Genomic DNA, 22,014 nt, shown 5'->3' with positions numbered 1-22,014 from the left:
TGAGGACTGATCCCTGAGGAACTCCACTAGTCACCGGCCTCCAATTGGACAAACAGTTTTCTACCACTACTCTCTGACACCTCCCATCCAACCATTGCTGAATCCATTTCACTACCTCCTCATTTATCCCTAAAATAAAGTCAGAATGTTCAGGAATTGTTTGGGTTTTAACTTTCTACCCTTGCAACACTCCCCAGCCCACCTCAACTGCATTGCATTTCTGTGAAGTTGGGATTTAAAAAAAAAATGTGCCTTGCTTTGACATGCTGTGGATGAAGACCACTTTCGTCATTTATGGGTAATAAATGCAGGTTTTGCCACCAATGCCCTTATTGGTGAATAAATATAACTAGTGTGATCCCACTGGTTTTCTTTCACCAAAAATAGGAAGCAGATGGCCTAGGTATTCAATTGCTGCCAGCACAATGTTTTTTTGAAAGTGACTAAGGTCAGGAGTGGACAAGGGGATAAAGCTCAAAACACCTTTCAGAGCCGTGGAGTCAGGCAACATAGAACAAGCCCTTCATCTCAACTCATTCCTTGCCAACAAATTTGGCATTCTGATCTAGTCCCGTTTGCCTGCATTTGACCACTCCCTTTTACACCTTTCCTATCTATCACTTTTGAAAATGACAATCTTTAAAATCCAGCAGATGAGCCCCATTTTAATTTTCAGAACAGCTGCCAGAATTACTCGAGATGGCAGAGGCAGACAGCATCGAATCCACGCTGCTGAAGATCCAACTGCACTGGGTAGGTCACGTCTCCAGAATGGAGGACCGTCGCCTTCCCAAGATCGTGTTATATGGCGAGCTCTCCACTGGCCACCGTGACAGAGGTGCACCAAAGAAGAGGTACAAGGACTGCCTAAAGAGATCTCTTGGTGCCTGCCCCATTGACCACTGCCAGTGGGCTGATATCGCCTCAAACCGTGCATCTTGGCGCCTCACAGTTCGGCGGGCAGCAACCTCCTTTGAAGAAGACCGCAGAGCCCACCTCACTGACAAAAGACAGAGGAAAAACCTAACACCCAACCCCAACCAACCAATTTTCCCTTGCAACCGTGTCTGCCTGTCCCGCATCGGACTTGTCAGCCACAAACGAGCCTGCAGCTGACGTGGATGTTACCCCTCCATAAATCTTCGTCCGCGAAGCCAAGCCAAAGAAGAGAAGACAGGTGCAAAATTGCTATAAATTACATTTAAAAAATGAGTACAAATGAAAGGTGAGGTCGTATCTGTGGTTCATTGTCCATTTGGAAATCTGGCAGTGGGGCAGAAGGTGGTTTTTTTGCCATTGGGTGCTCATCTTCAGGCTCCTGCACCACCTCCCTGAGGGTAGACGTGGCCTGGGTGGAGGAAGTTCTTGAGTATAGAGTCGGCTTTCTTGAGGCACCACCTCTTGTAGATGTCTTCAGTGGAGTGATTGAAGACTAATGCCTGTAATGGCAATGAGAAAAAAAATTGAAATTTTTGCTTAGTCGAGCATAGAGGATCATAAATCTCTGAATTGGTAAAGATTTGGTTGTTTATTTCACCACCTAATTATTGAAGGAGCATGGATTTGACAATGACGTTGAACTATGCTACTCGACTATGCTTCAGAAGACTATCTCCAACCATGTTAACTTTAAAAAAAGCTCTTGTGGTTTTCGTGCAAATTCTTAACTTCAGGATTCTCCATGGTTTTGGTGCCTTTTCAATGAAGTTTGCTGTCATGGTGAATTTGTATACAATACGGTCCCATAAACAAGATGATGACCATTTAATCTGCTCAAGTGATGTTAACAAGTCCAATACTGAGAATACTTCCCATTCTTTTTCACATCCGTGCAAAGATCATTTCTATCCACGAGTGGTGGAGAAATGGACACATTGCCACAGGAAATGGTTGAAGCCAGTTCCTTCTCTATATTTGAGAGGGAGTTAGATTTGGCCCTTGTGGCTCAGGGGATCAGGAGGTATGAGGAGAAGGCAGGTTCAGAGTCGATGATCAGCCATGATCAAAATGAATAGGCTTGAAGGGTGTCTGCCATAGCTCAACATTGTATTCTTGCCCCTCAGCATCAATACTTATTTTCAATGTTTCGTGTCTTCCTATTAACAATGTACCTCAGACAAAGCAGCAGGTCCTTCGATCCTCAACTGAATTTATTTTTACCTGAGTTTCAAGTACTGGGCTTGATGCTGAGGGGCAAGAATACAATGTTGAGCTATGGCAGACACCTTTCAGTCATTCCAAACACTGGAAATGGACGATGCATGCATAATAGGCTGAATGGCCTCCGTTCTGTCATTCTATGGCTAAACCTTGAGGATTTTTCACTTTGATACTTGAATAAAGTTCATAGATCTATTCTGGTCAACAGGTCAGGAAGCAGAGAGGTTATCTGTGGTTCTGAATATTTCCAGCTTTTTGTGTGGCATTTCAAAATTGCAGCATCTAAATTTAGCTTCGCTGCACCATTCTGATGTATAGTTTTTGAGAATTTTTTTTATGTCCTAGTGAGATCCTTCAGCCAACCCCTGGTAAGGTCTGCTCTTCATATAATCTTTGGACTTTTCTCCATTGTCTGGGAGCTAGCTTTGGCAGGCTTTTGCCATCAATCTACTTCCACTTTTAGTATTACTTTAATTATTATCTCTCCTTTAGACCTGCTCCTAGTCCCAGGGATTTGTGCTGTTTACATTCATGCTGTCAACGTTCTGCTTGCATCCAAGAAACACCATCAAGGATTTACAAAAGAGGAAGTAGCCTCTTCACTTCTTTGGAAACCTGGCTGAATCTCAACTGGCACCAAGTTTCTTTCCTATTTGTGTCTTGGAATCTTTTAAAGTGATGGTGTTGCTTTACCCACTACCATTTCAGATGGTTAATGACTGTATTGGGCAAAAAACCTAATTAGCTCTTATAACGATTTTGCCCCAAAATAAAAGGTTGCTTTATTATATCAACTTGTATGTCTCCATTAATAAATCCACATATTGGATAAATCTTATATGATTTAACACATTTTTTAAATCTCGTATTCCTTTTGACACATTTTCCAAAGGGTGATTTGCCAGCCTGGATCTGGAAAAATTTATCCATACATTGGTGTGCGAAGTTTATAATTTGCCTTATGTTGATGTTCATTCCTGGAATATCATGGCAAAAAGGGGGCCCATTCAGCCCACTATGCATTTTTCTGCAATTATTTAATCTCTTTACCCTGAGTATTGGAGAACTCTAGATGCATGCATAATAGGCTGAATGGCCTCCGTTCTCTCATTCTATGGCTAAACCTTGAGGATTCTTCACTTTGATATTTGAATAAAGTTCATAGATCTATTCTGGCAAATCATTTCATGACATCAGATGCCCTGGCAAATTTCTACAGATGTGTGCTGACCGGCTACATTATAACCTGGTATGGGGACACCAATACACCCGAGCGGAAAGCCCTGTGGGAGGTCGTGGACACAGCCCAGGACATCATAGGCAAACCCTCCCCTCCATCCTCAACAGGGAATCCTGCTGTCGGAGAGCAGCAGCACTCAGTCAGGGACTAATTTAAGGACTCACTTTATTGATTTTACCTCTGTATTGCACATCAGTTTGTTTACATTTATTTGTTTACATGTGTATGTTGTATATAGTTTTTTTTTGCAGAATTAATAAATTCTGCCTTGGCCATAGGATAAAGAATCTCAGGGATGTCAAATGATTCAATGGATGACGTGCCAAAAATGGACACAAACGACAGTATCTATATTTCCAGTTTTTCTTCATCTCAGTTAAGTTTGATCACATTAGCCTTATGCAGTTGGGTCAGAGGGTGATTAATCTGATTAAACATCTGTGGAATAGGATGAAGTACCTAAGTCTACTTGCAAATGTTCTCAAAGGTCGATGATGCATGTACGTGCTTAGCAAAGACTAATGTCTGGAAAAGTAGCAGATAGTTCAATTTCATTGTCACATGGACTGAGATGCAGTGAGAATTTGTTTGTGAGCAGACTAGCTATCACCCCAAGTAAATCACGGTACAATAGTGCAGAGTTTCAGAGAGAGATGATTAGAACTGGGGAAAGGCAAAGTGATTTTACTAGTGAGGTTTATTCAGGAATCTACTAACGGCAGGAAAGAAAATCTGGTGGTGCTTGATCTCTCACATGAATCTTCCTGATGAGAGGATGACGAAGAGGATGCGGCTGAGTGTGCAACTTGGTGTACTACGATGAACAATGGCCTCAAGGTGGCTGAGACTGAATGAAACTTGGACCAGTTGGTTTACATATTGATCTCTTTGAACTCGCCAATGTTCCTGCCAGTCAGAAATTTCCTCGGGATGCAACTTTTGTTTTGATAGTTGAGAAATGTTTTCCCCGGTCGGTGCCTGATTCCCGGCACCTGATTTTCCTGTGTTGGAAGCAGGATCCGCTTGTAGAAAATTTTTTTAATGTATGTAGAAAATATTCTGCAGCTTTCCTTGGTGTACATTTGCAGGAAATTTTCCAATTTCCCCTTGAGAAAGCGATGACTGGTCATCTTTTGGATCTGCTCCTCATTAGTAATAATTCAATCACTCGTCCATATCTTTGATGGCCAGAGAAAGTCAGCTGAGAGTGTTTATAAGTGACTTCACTGCTCAGAGACCATGTATACTTTGCAGAGTGGTGAGAAAATTCTTCTCGATAAGGTACAAAATATCTGGGAACTCACTCACCATCTCCTGAAGGAGATCCATTCAAGTTTTGTGAGAGTTCAAATGACTGAGGCAAGCTAGAAAGTTCTCTACCTACAGTTTAAAAAAAAATGTCTCACTGAGTCGTGCATTCATGTAGTGATTTAGTACTTGTGTGAGCTGGCATCTTAAAAAAATAAAAAGTTAAGTGAGCTCCTGAGAAAAGATCATTCATTATTCACGAAGTGTTCTCTCTTGCACTCAATCCTCTATTCTGCTTCTCCCACATGCACAGGGAGCGAGAGAGGGAGGGAGGGGGAGGGATGCCAATATTATTAAAATCCAGACCCGGTTACATAACGAGGATCAGTTGCTTTTGAAGGATATGAATTCAGCTTTCTCCATTGTTTCCCCATTTCTACAGAATGACAACCCTTCATCAACCTTTCGCTCCATTAATTTACGTCTGGTCTTCAAAATATCCCCTTCTGTTTACAGATTTGCAACAATTGACAATGTTCTTTTATTTACCTTTATTCTTCTTCAACACCTCTGTTTGACCTCTCTCTTGAGGCAAGGAAAGAAATGCCAGCATTTCTTGTACCCTCAGGTGACAAGTGTTTCCCATCTCTAGAATTGCATGAGTGCATTCTCTCCAGGCCTTGGAATCTGCAGTCATGTGTGTTATTTTCACTGAGCTGCACTCCAGCCTGTATTTGTGTTATTGCTTCAACTGTTTTTAAATTATTTAAATGAAAGTAGACCATAAACGGGCCAGTCAATGTTGTGCGTGGTTGCTTGTTTATAGGGAATTGTGTAGGAGTTGGAAAGCTGTGAGAGCTGGAACCGGACGGTCTACTCTGGACAGAACTGGGGCCAGTGTCCTTGGGAAATAGTTCATTAGTGCTTTTGGTGAGACTTTAAACTTGTCTGGTAGGGGGATGGGAATTGGTGGAGAAAGACAGGGAAGCAACGCAGACACCAAATCAAAAATTTCTTGTTTCTTGTTCCTGTCAGAATTAAAAGACTAACAAGTACATACAACCCTGTACGCTCAACATTTCACTTTTGAAGACCTCCCTTTTACTAAACCACTTGTCTCAATCCACACTTGCTAGAGCCTCCATCTATCTATCTATTTATTTATTTATTCTCCTTTTCTTTAAAAAAAATTATTTTAGTGCACCGTTCCCAGTTCCTGCAATACTGGATCGATGCTGATACCCTTTGAAATTGGCTTTACTCCAGTCTAAAATCTCAACTCTAGAATCAGACCTACCCCATTCCATAATTAGTATGAAACTAATGTCATTATAATCACTAGGTCTAAAGTGTTCCCTTGCACTTACTCACCTGTCCAGTTGCCCAATAGGAGATCCAGTATTGCTGCATTCTTTCTCCGGGGGAGCTCTCTGTATTGACTAAGGAAACTTTCATGAACTCATTCAACAAACTGTCCTCTGTCCTGTCTGAAGACTGATGGCGGCATTTTCCTTGATTAGCAACACACCATTTCTCCTTTCATTTATCCCTCTCTACGCTCCCATCCCTCCTGCAACCAAGTCTCACTACCAGCCACAATGTCATAATTCCATGTGTTGCTCATCCACCTTTCCTACAGTGCTCCTTGCATTGAAATAGATTCAACTCAGAACACTATTCCCACCATGACAAACTCTCTATTTCTGTCTGATTCCAGGCTTAAAAACATTTTTCCCCACAACCAGTCCATTATCTGATCTAGCGTTCTGGTCACCATGCATCTCTAGTTTAAACTCCCCTCTTTCCCGCTGCCCCCCCCCCCCCCACAAATGGAGCAGCACTAGCAGACCTTCCTGCAGTGATGTTGGTCCTCCTCCAGGTAACCCTCCCCTCTACTGCAACATCTCATTAGCCATGTAATAAGCTGCATTATCCACATATTTCTGCTTCACTAGCACATGGCACGGGTAGCAATCCTGGAGGTGCTAGTTTAAAGTACAGGACCTAACTCCCTGAATTCACTTTGCAAGACCTCATCGTCTTTCTTTTTTCTTAGAAAAGGGAAAAGTAAGAGAGGAGTACAGAAAAGTCAAATGCAAATGAAAGATTACTAGATTCTCAAAGGATAATGAGATTAAGGGTGCTTTATCTAAATCCTTGTAGTATTTGAAACAAAGTCAGCTAATGGCACAAATCAGTACAAAGGGTATGATGTTGATAGTTACAGAAACTTTGCTGCAGGATTGGGAATTTAAATATTTAAGGATATAAAGGAGAGATTAGGAAAAGTATAGGGGAAAAAAATAAAAGCACTGGTAAGAATTGTCTATAGGCTACCAAATAATATTACAGTGGCACAGGCAATAAACATCTGATCATGTGAGAATAGAAAGGCAGTTCCCATGGGGGACTTTAACTTGCACATGGATTGAGCTGATTGAGGCAGTCTTGAGGACGACTGTGGAGAATGCATGAGTGATATTTTTCTTGAACTACATGTTATTGAACCTACAATGGAACATGCTAACTTAGATCTGGTCCTGTAATGAGATGGGTAAAGTTAACAATCTTGTAGTTGATAATCCTTTCAGAGAGGATCTCCACAGTTTAATAGAGCTTTACGTACAAATGGAAGGTGGAATAGTTTAAAACCAGTGTATAATGCACTATATTTTTTTAGACATACAGCAAAATAACAGGCCTTTCTGGCCCATGAGTCCATGCTACCCAATTAACCTATAAACCCTGTATATTTTGAAGGGTGTGAAGGAAACCAGAGCACCTGGATTAAACCCACGCAGACATGGGGAGAACGTACAAACTTCTTACCAACGGTGCTGGATTAGAACCCTGGTTGCTTGTGCAGGGTTGAACTAACTGGGTCGCCCAATGGGATGAGGGAGGAGTTGGCTAGGATAAGGGCAGGAATAGCTAGGGTAACCAAAGAAAGAAAGGAAAACATCAAATTAAAAATCAGGAGTAGTGGGAAATTAGAAGATTCACAAAACCAACAAATAATTCCTAAGTAAATAATGAAGGAAAGATGGAAAAGAATGAATATGGGTTGGCACCAGAACGCATGTTAGAGGGGGGCATTAGTGAGTTGGGGGTGGGCTCGTTCAGCGGGGGGGGGGGGGGGTAAGGGGGAGTGCTAGCAGGGAGCTACCTGTATGTAAGCCATTGTACTCGCCCTGCAATCCAAAGGTGTTCTGAATTACAAGCCTAATTCAAGTTTGTTTATTGTTAAATGCACCAAAGATGGTGTGATTGAAGTTATCGAATCTACAAACTTCTTTATTATTTGCTCTATTTCACATGATTTAGATTGAAGTATATACTACACTCAGCAGTTCTGAGGCCAAAGATGTCTCCTTGGGAGATTTTAGGAGTTTGTTGGGAAGCTATAGCTGTAAATGCCAAGGTTACGTCTGTCAAGTATGCGAAATATCTGAATTGGTCCCAGTGATGGTTGAATTTCTGGATTTAAAAAAAAAGGTTCTTTACTGAATCTATTAATGACTGTTAACCATATAGGGTCATTATTTCAAAATCTGAATAACATTGAGACTATTTTTCCCCAAATATATTTTAAACATGTTCTAAAGTTTGACATTTCATATTTTAAAAGCAATCTGGCTAAAACGTATAACAATTTTTTAAATGTGGAAGTTCCAAATAGGAAATTTACTGAGAAGCATGTACCATTTTATTCAGCGCAATGTTTTAGTGAACTTTAACAACATGAATTGAAACTAATAATTGTTGATTACATTGTGCCATTCCAGGAAGTGGCCCTTCAGCCCTCATTTCTGTACCAAACATGATGTCCAAATCAAGCTTAAGTTCTGCTTGTACACAATAAATATCTCTCCACTCCCTTCAAATTCTTATATGCAAGTGTAAAGGACAACCCCAGCTCTTCCACCTGAAATGTAGGGTTTGAGTGCTACCCTGTGTATAGGACGACCCCAAGTCTGGCACTTTGCACTGACCAGTGGAGTAATGCTGTCGCAATATTTTAATACCAAATAACCCTGTAAATATTTTAATTTTATTAGCATATTTTGAAATAAACCTCTATCAGCTCCTGTAACAGTCCGTTTAAAGCCTGTAGAGAGCTGATGGCAGTTGGACTGGACCCTGCAGGGGAGCGCTGAGACTTCATTGATAACTAACAATGAATGGGTGTAGCGTGTCGAATGAACCAAAGACTTGTTAGCTCAAACCAAGGCTTTAATCAGCAAAAGACTGGAGCGTATTGACCTGGGTCTGGTTAGCATCAGCCCTTTATGACCTGCCAGTAGGCGTGGCCACAACTCTCAACCAATCACAACAACTATAGGCAAATCTATACATTGGTGGGAGTATCCTGTCCTATTACACAGTGGGCAACGTCCCTCACTGTGCGAGCACTGCTGTCTTTCAGTCTGGTTCCATACAAAATCTCTGGAGTATTTTCACCTCATCTGAAAAATGACAGGAGAAAGTTGTAAGCTTTCTTCCTTTGCGCTGTTACCATTTGCGTATCAGTGAGCCATGTTGTCAGTTTGAGGAAGGTGGTAGAGAGTGTGAACCTAGGGCGATCCTGGCGTGGAGGTGAGCTGGGTTGTCAACACGAGAAAGATGGTTGAATGAGCCTAGGAGCTGGAGGGATAAGATGGGGAGGGGGAAGATAGCAGTGGTGTCGAGACCTTGCTGTCGAGGTTCAGATTTTAGACCCAGCGTACAAGGCAACCTTTGATTTTGAGGTGACTATTTTAAGTTTCGAGGGTCGTCTTATATGCTGGCGTTGCACGGTATCAATGCTACTATTAAATATATATCTTTTAGAATCAAAAATAGAATACTATTTCGCCATTTTTATTTGTTGGTCTGTTTACAAATCTGGCCAGACTGTTCTTTAGTGGTTAGGAATTTCACTGTCTTCTTTCTTTGGCTTGGCTTCGCGGACGAAGATTTATGGAGGGGGTAAAAAAGTCCACGTCAGCTGCAGGCTCGTTTGTGGCTGACAAGTCCGATGCGGGACTGCAGCGGTTGCAGGGGAAAATTGGTTGGTTGGGGTTGGGTGTTGGATTTTTCCTCCTTTGCCTTTTGTCAGTGAGGTGGGCTCTGCGGTCATCTTCAAAGGAGGTTGCTGCCCGCCAAACTGTGAGGCGCCAAGATGCACGGTTTGAGGCATTATCAGCCCACTGGCGGTGGTCAATGTGGCAGGCATCAAGAGATTTCTTTTGGCAGTCCTTGTACCTTTTCTTTGGTGCACCTCTGTCACGGTGGCCAGTGGAGAGCTCGCCATATAACACGATCTTGGGAAGGCGATGGTCCTCCATTCTGGAGACGTGACCCACCCAGCGCAGCTGGATCTTCAGCAGCGTGGACTCGATGCTGTCGACCTCTGCCATCTCGAGTACTTCGACGTTAGGGATGTAAGCGCTCCAATGGATGTTGAGGATGGAGCGGAGACAACGCTGGTGGAAGCGTTCTAGGAGAATTTCACTGTACAGATACCGTTAATCAGTGGGATGAAAGCTTCCCAATTCCCAGCATCTAGATTTTTTGGTTGAACCCCCCCCGAATGAGGAGCACTAGGAAGAATCTATGTAGTCTTCCCAGAGAATCCCACCATTTGGATTGGAGATCACTATTAGACATCCAACGGTCTATTTCTAAATGAATCACGATTTGACAAGCCCGACATGTCTTTCTGACATTTTTATTCCAGTCCTTTATTTAATTTGCAACATGCATATTAGGGTTTCACTTCCAAAGTAATACTTGATATCTTCTCACCTTTTAAAAAATATCAGCTTCTATACTAATATCTTTATTTCATCGAGCCGTATGTAATGTTCCGGTGCAGCTTATAACGTAAAAAGCATACTTAAATGCTTGTCATTAAATGCTGGAAATACTCAGCAGGTCAGGCGATTTCTCGCGAGAGAAACAATTAATGATTCAGGTGAATAACCTAATGTCCATAATGGGAAAAGTTAGAAATAAGTTTTAAGTTGCTGAACAAATGTGAAGCGAGAAGAGAGGAAGGAACAGTGATTGTGGTTGGTGTTGACTGAAAGAAGTCACTTGTGGTAGGGGAGAGAAATACCTGCTGCAACTTGGTGATTTTCATATTCATTTGTGGGTGTTTGGGGTTTTTTTTTTGGTTCTTCACCATGGGTTTGGTGACATTTGAATGCATTTTGTTCAATGAGCTGATTGTGGACTTCAGAAAGAGAAAACCAGAGTTGATTGATCCAGTGATCACTGAGGGATCAGAGGTGGAGAGAGCGAGCAAATTTAAGTTCTTGGAAGTCACTATCTTGGACCCAACACATTAATGGCATCGTGAAAAAAGAACGTCAGCGCCTCTACTTCCTCAGGAGTTTGACGTTTGGCATGACTTCAGAAACCCTGGCAAATTTCTACATAAAGTGTACTGACCAGCTGCATCGTGGTCTGGTACGGGGTTGCCAAAGCCCGCTAGCGTAAAGCCCTGCAAAAGGTAGTGGACACAGCCCAGGACATCATGGGTAAAACCCTCCCCACTCTCGAGAGCACTGCTGTCGGAGGGCAGCAGCAATCACCAAGGATCCACACCACTCAGCATGCACTTTGTTCTCGGTGCTGCCATCAGGAAAGAGGCATAGGTGACAGAAGACTCTCACCACCAGGTTCAGAAGCAGTTGCTACCCTCAACCATTAGAATCCTCAACAACAAACTGAATCAGGGACTTATTTAAGGACTCTTAATTTTGCACTCTTATTTTTTTTTCCTCTCTGCATTTGTTAACAATTCTTTTTGTTTACGTGAACGTTGTCAGTTTTTGTTTGCATGGCCTCTAAGCAGGAAAAAGAATCTTAAGGTTGTATGTGATGTCATGTATGTTTTCTGACAATCAATCTGAATCTTGGTATCGTTACAAAACCTCACTTCAGCCACAGTAACGCAGGCCCACAAGTGACGGTGCTTCAGTGGTTGTAATGGATAAATATTTGGGAGAATTTTGGTAAGATTAGTGGGTTACATACACTCATTTTAAAACTGATCTTATTGGAAATACTGAAGAATTAATATTCAATAACATTGCAGGATCTCTGGAGAATGTGATGCACATTTCACAAGTAGGTGCTAATTGAACTGATGTCGTAAAATGAATGGACGAGAGACACTCTGGTTGTTGGAAGCTCTTTTCAAGGGTTTTGACGGAGTGCACAGAAAGGTCACTCCTGGGTTTTGTTTATCGAAGACAGCATCTTGACTAAGGAGAAGAACTCCTGTTGTTTGCTGAAGAAGGTGGGGGTTTTGCAAGTGAGAAAGTCACACGGGCTTTCTGGCAGTTCAGTTGGAGAGAGAGAGGGAGAGAGGGGGAGAGAAGACAAGCCCTCTCAGCTAGTATGTGTGACGCTGAAAAGAGACTGAACTGTCACGGCTGAACCAAGCCAGGAAGAGCTGATTGAAACAAAGTTCCAAAGCGGCGGATGGCTGGAAGTGCTATCTGTCTGATGTTTCTCTTGGAATAAGAGGAACCGAAAGGAACTCTGTGCTGGTAGCCTGAAGAAAGAGGTTACCATCTGGAAAACCCTGATGGGGCAAGTTTCATCAGCGAGACCTTGAGGTGACCAATGGTGGTACCTCAGTTGTGGAAATCCTGGAACAACAAATCTCTCTCTGCAAACCCTACAAGAACCATCCTGAGTGGTAAAAATTTTACCTTTCGAGCACCAAAGCCTGGTGAACTTTATACATGTTGAATTCTGTGCACAGTATAAGAATTGCCTGCATCCAGTGAACTTGGATGAAGAAGAAGTGAGATTGAACTGTGAACCAAAGAACTTGGCTTAAATTTACACACACATTACATACACGTGCACTTAGAATTAGAAGGGGGTTAATTTGGGTGAGTTAAATATAGAGATAAGTTAAAGTTTGATTCTGTTTTCATATTTAAAGTTGATTAAAAATAACTTTTGTTTTAAAAACCACTTGTCTTGGCGAATGTCTATTCCTGCTGGGTTTTGGGGTCCTTTGCGCTCATAACATGGTATCTTCAAGTCTGAGTGGGTTTCTAATATCAAACATTAGATTTGGGGTTGTTGTGGAGGGAGCAATGAAGAGCTTGAGTACGTATGAGGAGGAAAATAATTATTCTTTGAAACTGTCTCGATATACCCATGTTTAGAGCAAGTTCAGCAATTGGGGATTTCAGTCCAATTGGAAGTTGTATTTTCTGCAAATGTTTTGCACAGAGGGCAGATAATTCTCCTCCATTTTCTCTGGAGGAGAATGTCGAGTGGGGTAAGCAAGGTTTATTGGTGAGAAAGTTGAGAATGGGGGAGCTGTGAATTCACTAATTCTTGATTTCTCAATTCTTAGTCCAGAATTTTCATTGAATGCTTTAAACCATCCAATTTTTAGATCGACATTTAAGTGTCATTTGAACATGTTTAAGACTGAGGGAGAAAGAATAAGTCGAGTTTAAAAGTACTGTAATTGGGCTGGAGAAATTTACTGTTCCTGTCTCTTGTGCAAGTCCAAGTTGTGCCTCTTAGCCACCTGCCACTTGGATATATTTCTCCTGTAGGTAAGGAGACGATGTAAAGGGTGCAGAATATAAAGGGGCTATTTAGTCCAAATACGTGCATGGAATATGTGAAATAACCTCATCGATACTTTGCTGTACATTTAAACTCTCCCTGAAAGCTTGCTGACTAAAAGAAGCATCTCATTGTAGACGTTAAAAGGCACAGTTGTGTGATTTGAACCTCACAGTAAATAACTTCTACAGCAAACATTGCTTTATTTTGAAAATCTGTCTCTCAGGAGAATAATGTTAGTGTTTGTTGGAGTTTTGAGTGCCAACAGATTTACTGAGTCTGGAATGATGTCCAACTCTGGACCAATAGAAAAATTAAAAGATGAAATTATTTGCATTTAGCCATTGCTTCGTGTTGGCGCATTTACATTTTCCGTACTGGGTTAAGCATTGCTTTCCAAAACTTATAGACAATCTGTGAGTGTCCTTAGTTTTAAATTATACTGTAGATTTCCATCAGTGGTAAGCCTATCATAAGGAAGACTTAGCATTTTTAACACTGATTATGTCAAAGGTCTTGGATAGATGAGTAAAACCTAACACCGTACATGTGTCGTGTCAGGAGAAGAATGCCGACGGCTCCGTACAAGCTTTAAATGGCCTGTGAAAGGAGCTCATGGTATTTGTAAGTAAAATCCTGCAACCTTGGAGGTCTGAGCCCAGGATAGTGGCAGCGACCAAAAGGGGTTGCAGACTCTGGGGAGCAGAAGATTGGTGCAGGGCTCCAGAAACAGAAAGAACACCGTTTAAAAGAAGCAGTAGAGAAGACGATCCTACAGGACGGTGACCATGGCAGCGGACCAGCAAGGGCCTCAGCTACACAGACTGTGGGTGACTTGCGGTCAGGGGACCTGCACGGGCTGCGGGCTGCTGGAGACTGGCTCATGGGAACCAGGTATCAGAGCCAGGATTAGAGAGGGTGTCGAGGGCTCTGAAGGGCCTTGGGCACTGAAGCCTTCCTGATAGTGTCGGAGGTTTGGATCTGGTACTTGGGTTGTCGATGAACAGGAATCTGCTTGGCTACAGAAGCCACTACAGGAGCACTGGAGGCAAATCCATGGATGCTCGGTGATTCTGAAGGAGCTCTCCTTTCTTACTGGAAGGACCTCTGGTTGATGGTACTGGTGACTCTCTGCCTTGCACCAGACAGAAGGTAATGTCCTGTACTATTACGTGACAATAAAGGAATCTTCAATCTTAAAGGTGGAGTCAAGCAGCTGATTCTGAAGGAGGGACTCTGTCGATGATTGCATACGAAGCCAAAGTTGCGAGATCTATGGGAGGTTGTGTGGGCGGAGAGGGGCAAGAACCTGGCTATTCTGAGTGAGGACAAGGATTTTGCATTTATGTATTTAACTTCAGCAAATTCTGGGAATTGTAGAATAGGTTGTGATGCTTGAAAAGATTTGGATGAACTTGAGAATGGGGGTATCTACAGCTCATGGGGGAATTATAATGATAATGGAGCAAATGAGTGTGGAGAAGGGCAGTGATGCTGTGCAGAACACAAAGGCTTGATTTAAATGTCTAATTATACCAAATTTATACAGGGATGATCACTGACTGAGGAATCGGGCAGAGAGCAGGCTTTTTGTGATTGGTTTTTGTGTGCAGTCATTCCAACTGACTGGAAGTCGTTTCTTTCTGATCCATTATTTAATGTTAGGTGACCAATAGGCGTGACTTGAGGGGAGGAGCTGACTGATTATTATGGTCGATCCCATGCCAGTGAATGAAGAATGAGAGAGGTGTAGCATAATCTTTTGGGATATTGATGGGGGAACTGTCAATGGTGTACCGGGCACGATCAGAGCAATGCTCGAGCAATGCTACGTGAGTAAACCGCAGGTAGTTGATGACAAGTGGATCGTGTTCAGTGCTGCAACACAAAAAGCTATTTCCCAAGGCTGTAGTTCAACAAAGCATTGGTGAATTTGAACATTACCATGGTTCTGTGGAGTTGAACCATAAAGTCTGAAGCAGACTTCTGTAGCTGCTGGGGTCAAGTGCAATGCACAAACATGCAGGAGAAACTCAGGAGGTTTTGCAGCATCCACAAGAAGTAAAGGGTAACCAATGTTTCCGACCTGAGTACTTCATCAAGGTATGAGGGGAGCTTATTAAGAGTAGACATTCCTCGAAGACACTTCAGTGGAGCACCTAGGGCTGAAGAGTTGGCCACCTTTTTATTTCCTATGAATGCTGCGTGACCTGAGTATCTCCAGCAAGTTTGTTTGTTGCATGGACTGGGAAGATGTGTATAAATAATGGAGCATTTGAGAAGAAGAGAATTGAATGAAGGTAGATGGTTAATGACTTGTTGCGATCTAGTATAGTTGAGATCTTGCTCATTGCATAATGAATGAAGATGTAGGATGGGCTTTGTGAATAGCTTTGTTTGTAGTGGTTTAATAGTTGATGAGCAGCGTTCATTTTTGGAGGAGAGGGAGTCTGGTACTTTTGTATGCAACATGTAAAAATATTTATGATTTAAGGTTCCATGTTTTGAAATGTACACAAAATCTTTTTCCTTGTTTGTCCTGTTATAAGAAGGGGTAGCAAAAGAGTCTCTTCAGAGACATTGATTGTCTGTGGAACCTGCTGCCTTCAATCCCATTGCCTTGTATGCCGCTGTCATCTCTGTAGCCTCACTGAACTATTCAGCAGTCACACTCGACCCCTGTTCCCGAACCCCTAAACTTTAGGAAGCTCTCAGCGCCCGAGGCCATTTCGGGGCCCTCACAATTCCCAGCCCTGATACCTGGTTTCCAGAAGCCAGTGGGCCTTTATCTGCTGAGCTCTGTGCTGGTTGGTGCAGTAGTTTTCTTCCCTGTAGGGTTCAGTGCCAGGCTTCTTGTGCTAGAAATAAAATCTTGTCATGTTGGAGCAGTTATTTCTATGTATTGAACATTATTAATCATGCCTTGTATACTGGCTCGTTTCTGATTCTGACTAGCCTTGTTGGTTCATATGAATCTGTTTTTAAATTTTGTTTTATTTTTGCGTCTAGAAATATTTCAGACTTTCTTTCACCATCACTCCCTGCAATGTGTAAAGTTGGTTCCTGTGAGCAACTAGTAATGACATTGTTTACTGCAAGTTATGGTGGAGGAGGGAAGGTGTGCGGAGGCTGGCGATGAGGTCCAATTTCCTGAGCAGGATGAAGGGGGGGCCAAGTACAGTGCTGGTCTTTATATAGAGTAGATGAAAGCGAGGCTGAAAGTGTTTTTAATGTATTCACTCTGGCGGCCTCTTGTGATGGCTGCTTTAGCAACTTCCTGCTGTCATGTTTTAAGCAATCCCTGTGTTTGCAGTTCAATCATGTTTACTGGACAGACTGTTTGAAAACCGGGAAGAGTGGGAGTGATTCAGTGCTGTAAAGGATTTGTAAATATGTGTGAAAAGTTTAATATCTCACTGCCAAGTGGAGAAAATATGTCTGAAGATTTTTCTATTTTCTTGTGAGAGAATGTATATGTTGTTATGGAGTCCAGAGGACCCCAAAAACCAGCTGCAATAGATATGCACCATAACACAGGGTTACTTAAACAAAAGTAGTTTTTAATTATAATTGAACAAGAAAACAGAATTAAACTTCAATTTATTACTATCAATTTATTTAACCTACTTAATCCCCCACCCTAATACTAAGCGCAGGTGTGTTTAATGTATATTCAAGATTAGAAAAGTTCTTTGGGTCACAGTCCAAACTCACTGGTTGCAGGCAATTCTTGTACTGTGCTCAGAGGTTAGCATTAACAAAGTTCACCAGTCTTTGGTGCTTAAATGGTTACCACTCAGGGGGGTTCTTGCTGGTTTTCAGAGAGAGATTCCTTTTCCAGGACGTCCGCAACTGATTCCTTCTCAATCAGCCTTGCTGACGAAACTTGCCCCCTTCAGGGTTCTCCAGATGATCCTCTTTCTTTCAGGTCACCTTTCAGACAGCTGGTCTTCTCCTTTGACCAGGCAGCCTTCCAAAGTTTGCCAGCTTGTCTCTCTGGAACTGATTTCTCTGTCTCTCCTTCTCTCCCAGCTCCCTCCCTCTCTGAGAGCAAAGCTGTTCTCCCCTGAGTCTCTCCTCTCTATTTTCACTCCCTCCCTCTCTGAGAGCAAAGCTGTTCTCTGCCTGCAAAGATCACATGCTCTCCCAGGCAAGTTGCTGAATGTTGCTACTTTGTTGCCACCTGCAAAAGTCCTGCAAATATTCTGCAAAAATTTAAAATGTTCCCGTGCAACCTGCTCTAACAATTCCTCCCAAACCACCTCTAAATACTCTGTCACAGTGTGCATGTGTATACCAGCTCAGAGTTTCAGTCTTGACCTTCAACATTTAATCATATTTATCATGGATACAGTTGTCTTTTCCTCTCCAAGTGACTGGACCACAAAGAATAGATGCTAAATTGTTCTCATCGTTATTGGTCATTGTGACAACAATCTCTTGGACATTTCTGATCTCGATCTGGCATTAGGGCCTTCTGCAGCATGCCTCCTAGTCCTTGTGGTTCTCTCGTTCGTCTGCTCTCTTGTCCATCAAATTACTTCACACCATTTTGACCATCCTGCTCTTGTTTGATAACATTTTTTGCTGTGAAGTGTTCAGGACATTTTTATTACTTTAAAGAATGGCTGAAAATAAAGACAAAATAAGTATATGTATTATGCGAGTGTTGTAAATACCTTGTCTTCCACGCCATGCAGACCCTATCCAGGATCTGGTTAACAAATGGAAGTCAGGCCCACTGTTTTCCAGCATAACCTTCAGCTCAACCTTTGATAGCAGGACATCTCAGGCAATGATATAGACCATGCTTCATGTTATTTAGAAAACACCGACAATGTTTCCTGCTCCTGATCTTTTAATCTTATTGATTGCTGAATGGGACATCAAATCCTTGGACTTCTCCATCCCTCCCCCACCCCAAATGTGCAGCTCCTCACTTGTTCAGCATCAACTCCAACCTCACCACCAAATCCACAGACAAAGGTTTGATGTTATGGTCTGGTGAGACATTTACCTTGTGTGGAGGCTAGGCAGTATTCTCAGACTTTTCCTCCTATCTACCCCCTAGACCAGGACCTCACCACCCACCATCAGAATATCATCTGTGCAATCAAGGATCTTATTGTTTCAGGTAATCTCCCCATCACAATTTCCAGTCTTATAGATCCCAGCCTCGCACCGCTCGCTTCCCACCCAAAATTCACAAACAGCGCTGCATTGGCAGACCCATTGATTCTGCCTGCTCGAGCCCCATGAAACTCATCACCTTGTACTTTGACACCACTTGGCAAGTGCCTTCCATCAGCATGCTCTGTCTTTTTCTGGCCCCTACCATCTCATCTTTGCTACTGATGTCCAATCACTATTCATGTCCATTCCCTGTCAGGAAGGTCACAGCCTTCTGTTTTTTCTTGAAAGCAGATCTGTTCACTTTCTCACTGTCAACACTCCTCTGCTTGGCAGAACTGGCCTCTCCCGAACAACTTCTCTTTCGACTCTTCTCATTTCCTTCAGATCCAGCAAAGGCCCCAGATATGACTGCTTTTCTAATGTGAAATGGGCCCTGCTCCGGTCTGATCCTGGTACCACTCCCAAGCTCTTGCTCTGCACGGTTGATAACTGCATTGGCGTTACTCCGTGTACCTGTGCAGAACTCAAAAATTTTATCCAGTTGGCCTGCCAACTTTCCCCACATCCTCAAATTTGTGAACTTCCTAACTCATCACTTGTAAGGATGCCATCCTGTCTCTGTCCCTCTGCCGCATCTTTTTGATGGATGAAGCATTCCAGTAGGGCATCAGAAATGTCCTCTTTCTTCCCCATGTTGTCCTTATCAAAGCTCTTAACCACATCTCTTCCATTGCATCCATTACCACTCTCACCCTGCTTCTCTTTCTTCTCCCCCTCCCCTCCCCCTGCCCCCAACAGGATAAACAAGGACAGACATTGGTTCATCCTATTCACCCACCAGCCTCCACATCACCCTCCAACTTCATTGTGATCCCACCACTAGCCACATCTTCCCCTTCCCTGCCCCCAGCCTTTTTTGTTGCTGGAATCATTCTTTGTGATAATCCCTGGTCTGCTCTTTCCTTTACCTCCATCCTTCTATCCCCTTAGGCACTTCCTGCTGCAACTGCTTGTCACTACATCTCTTTCCCCCTCCCCTGCACCCCCAAAAAAAAACCCATACCTCCACCCAGGACATAAATAGACCTTCAGGATGAGGCAGAGTTTCCCATGGACCTCGTCCAATCTTTTCTGTTGCATCTGGTGCACTTGATTTGGCCTCATTTACATCAGTGAAATTAGACAACCATTTCATCGAGCATCAGCCACCTTGATTCTCTTCACCATTCTCACACAGATATGATTGTCACTGCCCTCCTCCACTGCCATGGCCCAGGAAGGTCACAGAGCCTTCTGTTTCTTTCTTGAATGCAGATCTGTTCACTTCTACAACTTGAGGAAGAACATATTATGCCTCCTAGGGTATCTATAGAGTAAATATTTTTTCCACTGAGGTTGGGTGAAAAAGAACTAGAGGACATGGGTTGGGGGTGAAATGTTTAAAGGGAACATTAGGAGGAACTTCTTCACGCTGAGAGTTTGGACCGAGCTGCCAACTGAAGTGGTGAATGCAGACTAGATCCCAACATTTTAAGAAAATTTTGAATAGATCCATGCTCTGGGTGCAGGTCAGTGGGCCCAGGCAGAATAACAGTTCGGCATGGACTGGTTGGCTGAAGGGCCTGCTCTGTCGTGTAGCATTCTGTGGCAGTTTAGAATGTTGGTTTCTCTTGGTGAGTAATCCTGACGGTTTCCATTTGTCCTTTACCTCCAAGCGTCCTATTTTTTTCATTTTATTTCAAATGCTGTTAATTTCATCGAACTGAAAGAACCCAGTTAATTCCTTAACAACACAATAGCTAGTTTCCCTCTCATTTCTTAAATTATTCCTGGTTCCTTGTGGACCATTTCTCCAAAAGTGAACCATTACAACAGCCTTTAAGTTATTGTTGGGGCACTACTTTTGCTTTCAAGGAAGGAAGAAGGAATGGCAAAGGGTGAGGGAGAAAGGACAAGGTTCCTCCCTCCCTCTCTTTCTTTCCCCCATTCCCCCCGCCCTAAAGATAATCCTCCTCTCCTCCTGGTTCCCCTTCAATTGTTCAGTATCCTATTTCCTCGCCGTTGCCCTTCCCCTCTTTTTATTCTTGCTATCTCCCCTTCCCACTTTGGTTTTGACATGGGGCCGTGACCCAAAACGTTGATGGGCTATTTCTCTCTCCAGGTACTGCCCTGATCTGCTGAATCCCTCCAGCATTCCTTTGCTTGTTTAAGAAAAAGCTTCTCATTCCAAACCTGGCAGCAGACCGAGCCATCTGAATGCATTATGTCACACTGTGACAAATTTAGGTCACTGCACAAGTGGGCTATTGTGTTTCATTGATGCAGCAGGGCAATGAGAAAGTGCAGATTTGGGGAACAAGTTCTGCCCCCCTACTGTCAACTGGCTCTGTCCATATCTACTAGGTAATGCCTGCACGGCTCGCTGGTGATTGGAAATTACTTCACTCGAAATAAATTTGGGCTCTCGGATAACGAATCATTAAATATTTATAACATTGCCTTGATTTTAATCATCTGACTTCCCTTCAGTTTTGATGTGGAATAATCTCGCTCTTAATGAGAAGGGTTGGGGTTAACTGCATTTCAGTTTTTAAGATGCAAAATACTGGTTTGTGTAAATGTAAATGCCATTGATGAGAACAGGAATGCCTTCTCTCTTGATGCTCTATCTGAAAGCTGTTTGTGGAGGGTATCCCCATCATTAACTCTCATTCTTGTCCAGAGTTTGCATGGTGTCCCTTCTTCATCACCCTTTGCTATTCTTTCCTTCCTTGAAAGCAAAAGTAGTGCCCCACCAATAGTGTAAAGGCGGTTGTAAGGGTTCACCATTGGAGAAATACTTCACAGGAACAATTTTATAAATGGGAGGGACACTTGCCATTGTGTTGTTAAGGAAGTAATTGGGTACTTTCAGTACGATAAAATTGACAGCATTTGAAACGAAACATCCTGACTGGTATTGTGTAACAGAGGTGGAGTCCACTTTGCTTGCAAACCTCAAAATCCCCTGCATTATTGCTATTTGGCACAATAAATTTGGGGAGGGGAGAGGTGGGATTAAAAATCTCAAAAGCTAATTTCAAGTCTTGCTACAGCAGCTGTGGAGTTATTTACAGTAGAAGTCCAAAATTCTGGATGCCAGAAATCCGGACCACCCGAGAATTCATACTTTCTGTTAACTCTCAAACTTTTTAAATTTAGCAGGCTTTTCTGTGTGCTCCACAGATACACAGCGGCAACAAGCAACTGTGCTTAATACAAGTAAATATTATCACAAAGAAATTCATTTGTATAATGTATTTTTCTTTTACAACGTTCATTTTAAACATAATTTCAGCATTACATGCTTTTTTTGCATGAAAAAAAATGTGTTTACGTTTTGTCAAGCAGCTAGCGCCACGCTGCTACAGCACCAATGATCGGGTCTTGGGTTCAAATCCTGTGATGTCTGCAAGGAGTTTGTACGTTCTCCCCTTTGCTGCGTAGGTTTTCCCTGGGGGCTCCGGTTTCCTCCCATTGTTCGAGACATACCAGGGGTGTAGGTTGATTGGACAGCATGTGCGAAATGGGCTGGAATGGACTGTTACTGTACAGTATGTCTAAATTTTTAAACAAACTGCACAGTTTGAGAAATTAAGCATTTG

The 22,014-nt window shown here is 42.7% G+C and overlaps 1 protein-coding gene and 1 long non-coding RNA gene across 9 annotated transcripts in view; one reads left to right on the top strand and one right to left on the bottom strand.

Moving 5' to 3' along the window:
* Positions 1–22,014, top strand: part of ctdspla (CTD (carboxy-terminal domain, RNA polymerase II, polypeptide A) small phosphatase-like a) — a 610,361-nt gene that overhangs the window by 390,468 nt on the left and 197,879 nt on the right. The gene's annotated exons all lie outside the window — the stretch shown is intronic.
* Positions 1,186–5,322, bottom strand: LOC138751943 (uncharacterized). Its single transcript, XR_011350278.1, has 2 exons — positions 5,198–5,322; positions 1,186–1,439 (listed from the first exon to the last, which is right to left on the bottom strand). It is a non-coding gene; the product is annotated as an uncharacterized lncRNA (long non-coding RNA).

Source organism: Narcine bancroftii, chromosome 1 (assembly GCF_036971445.1).
Source record: "Narcine bancroftii isolate sNarBan1 chromosome 1, sNarBan1.hap1, whole genome shotgun sequence".
NCBI lineage: Eukaryota > Metazoa > Chordata > Chondrichthyes > Torpediniformes > Narcinidae > Narcine > Narcine bancroftii.
Note: the sequence above shows the minus strand (reverse complement) of the source record. Positions and strands in the feature narration are given on the sequence as shown.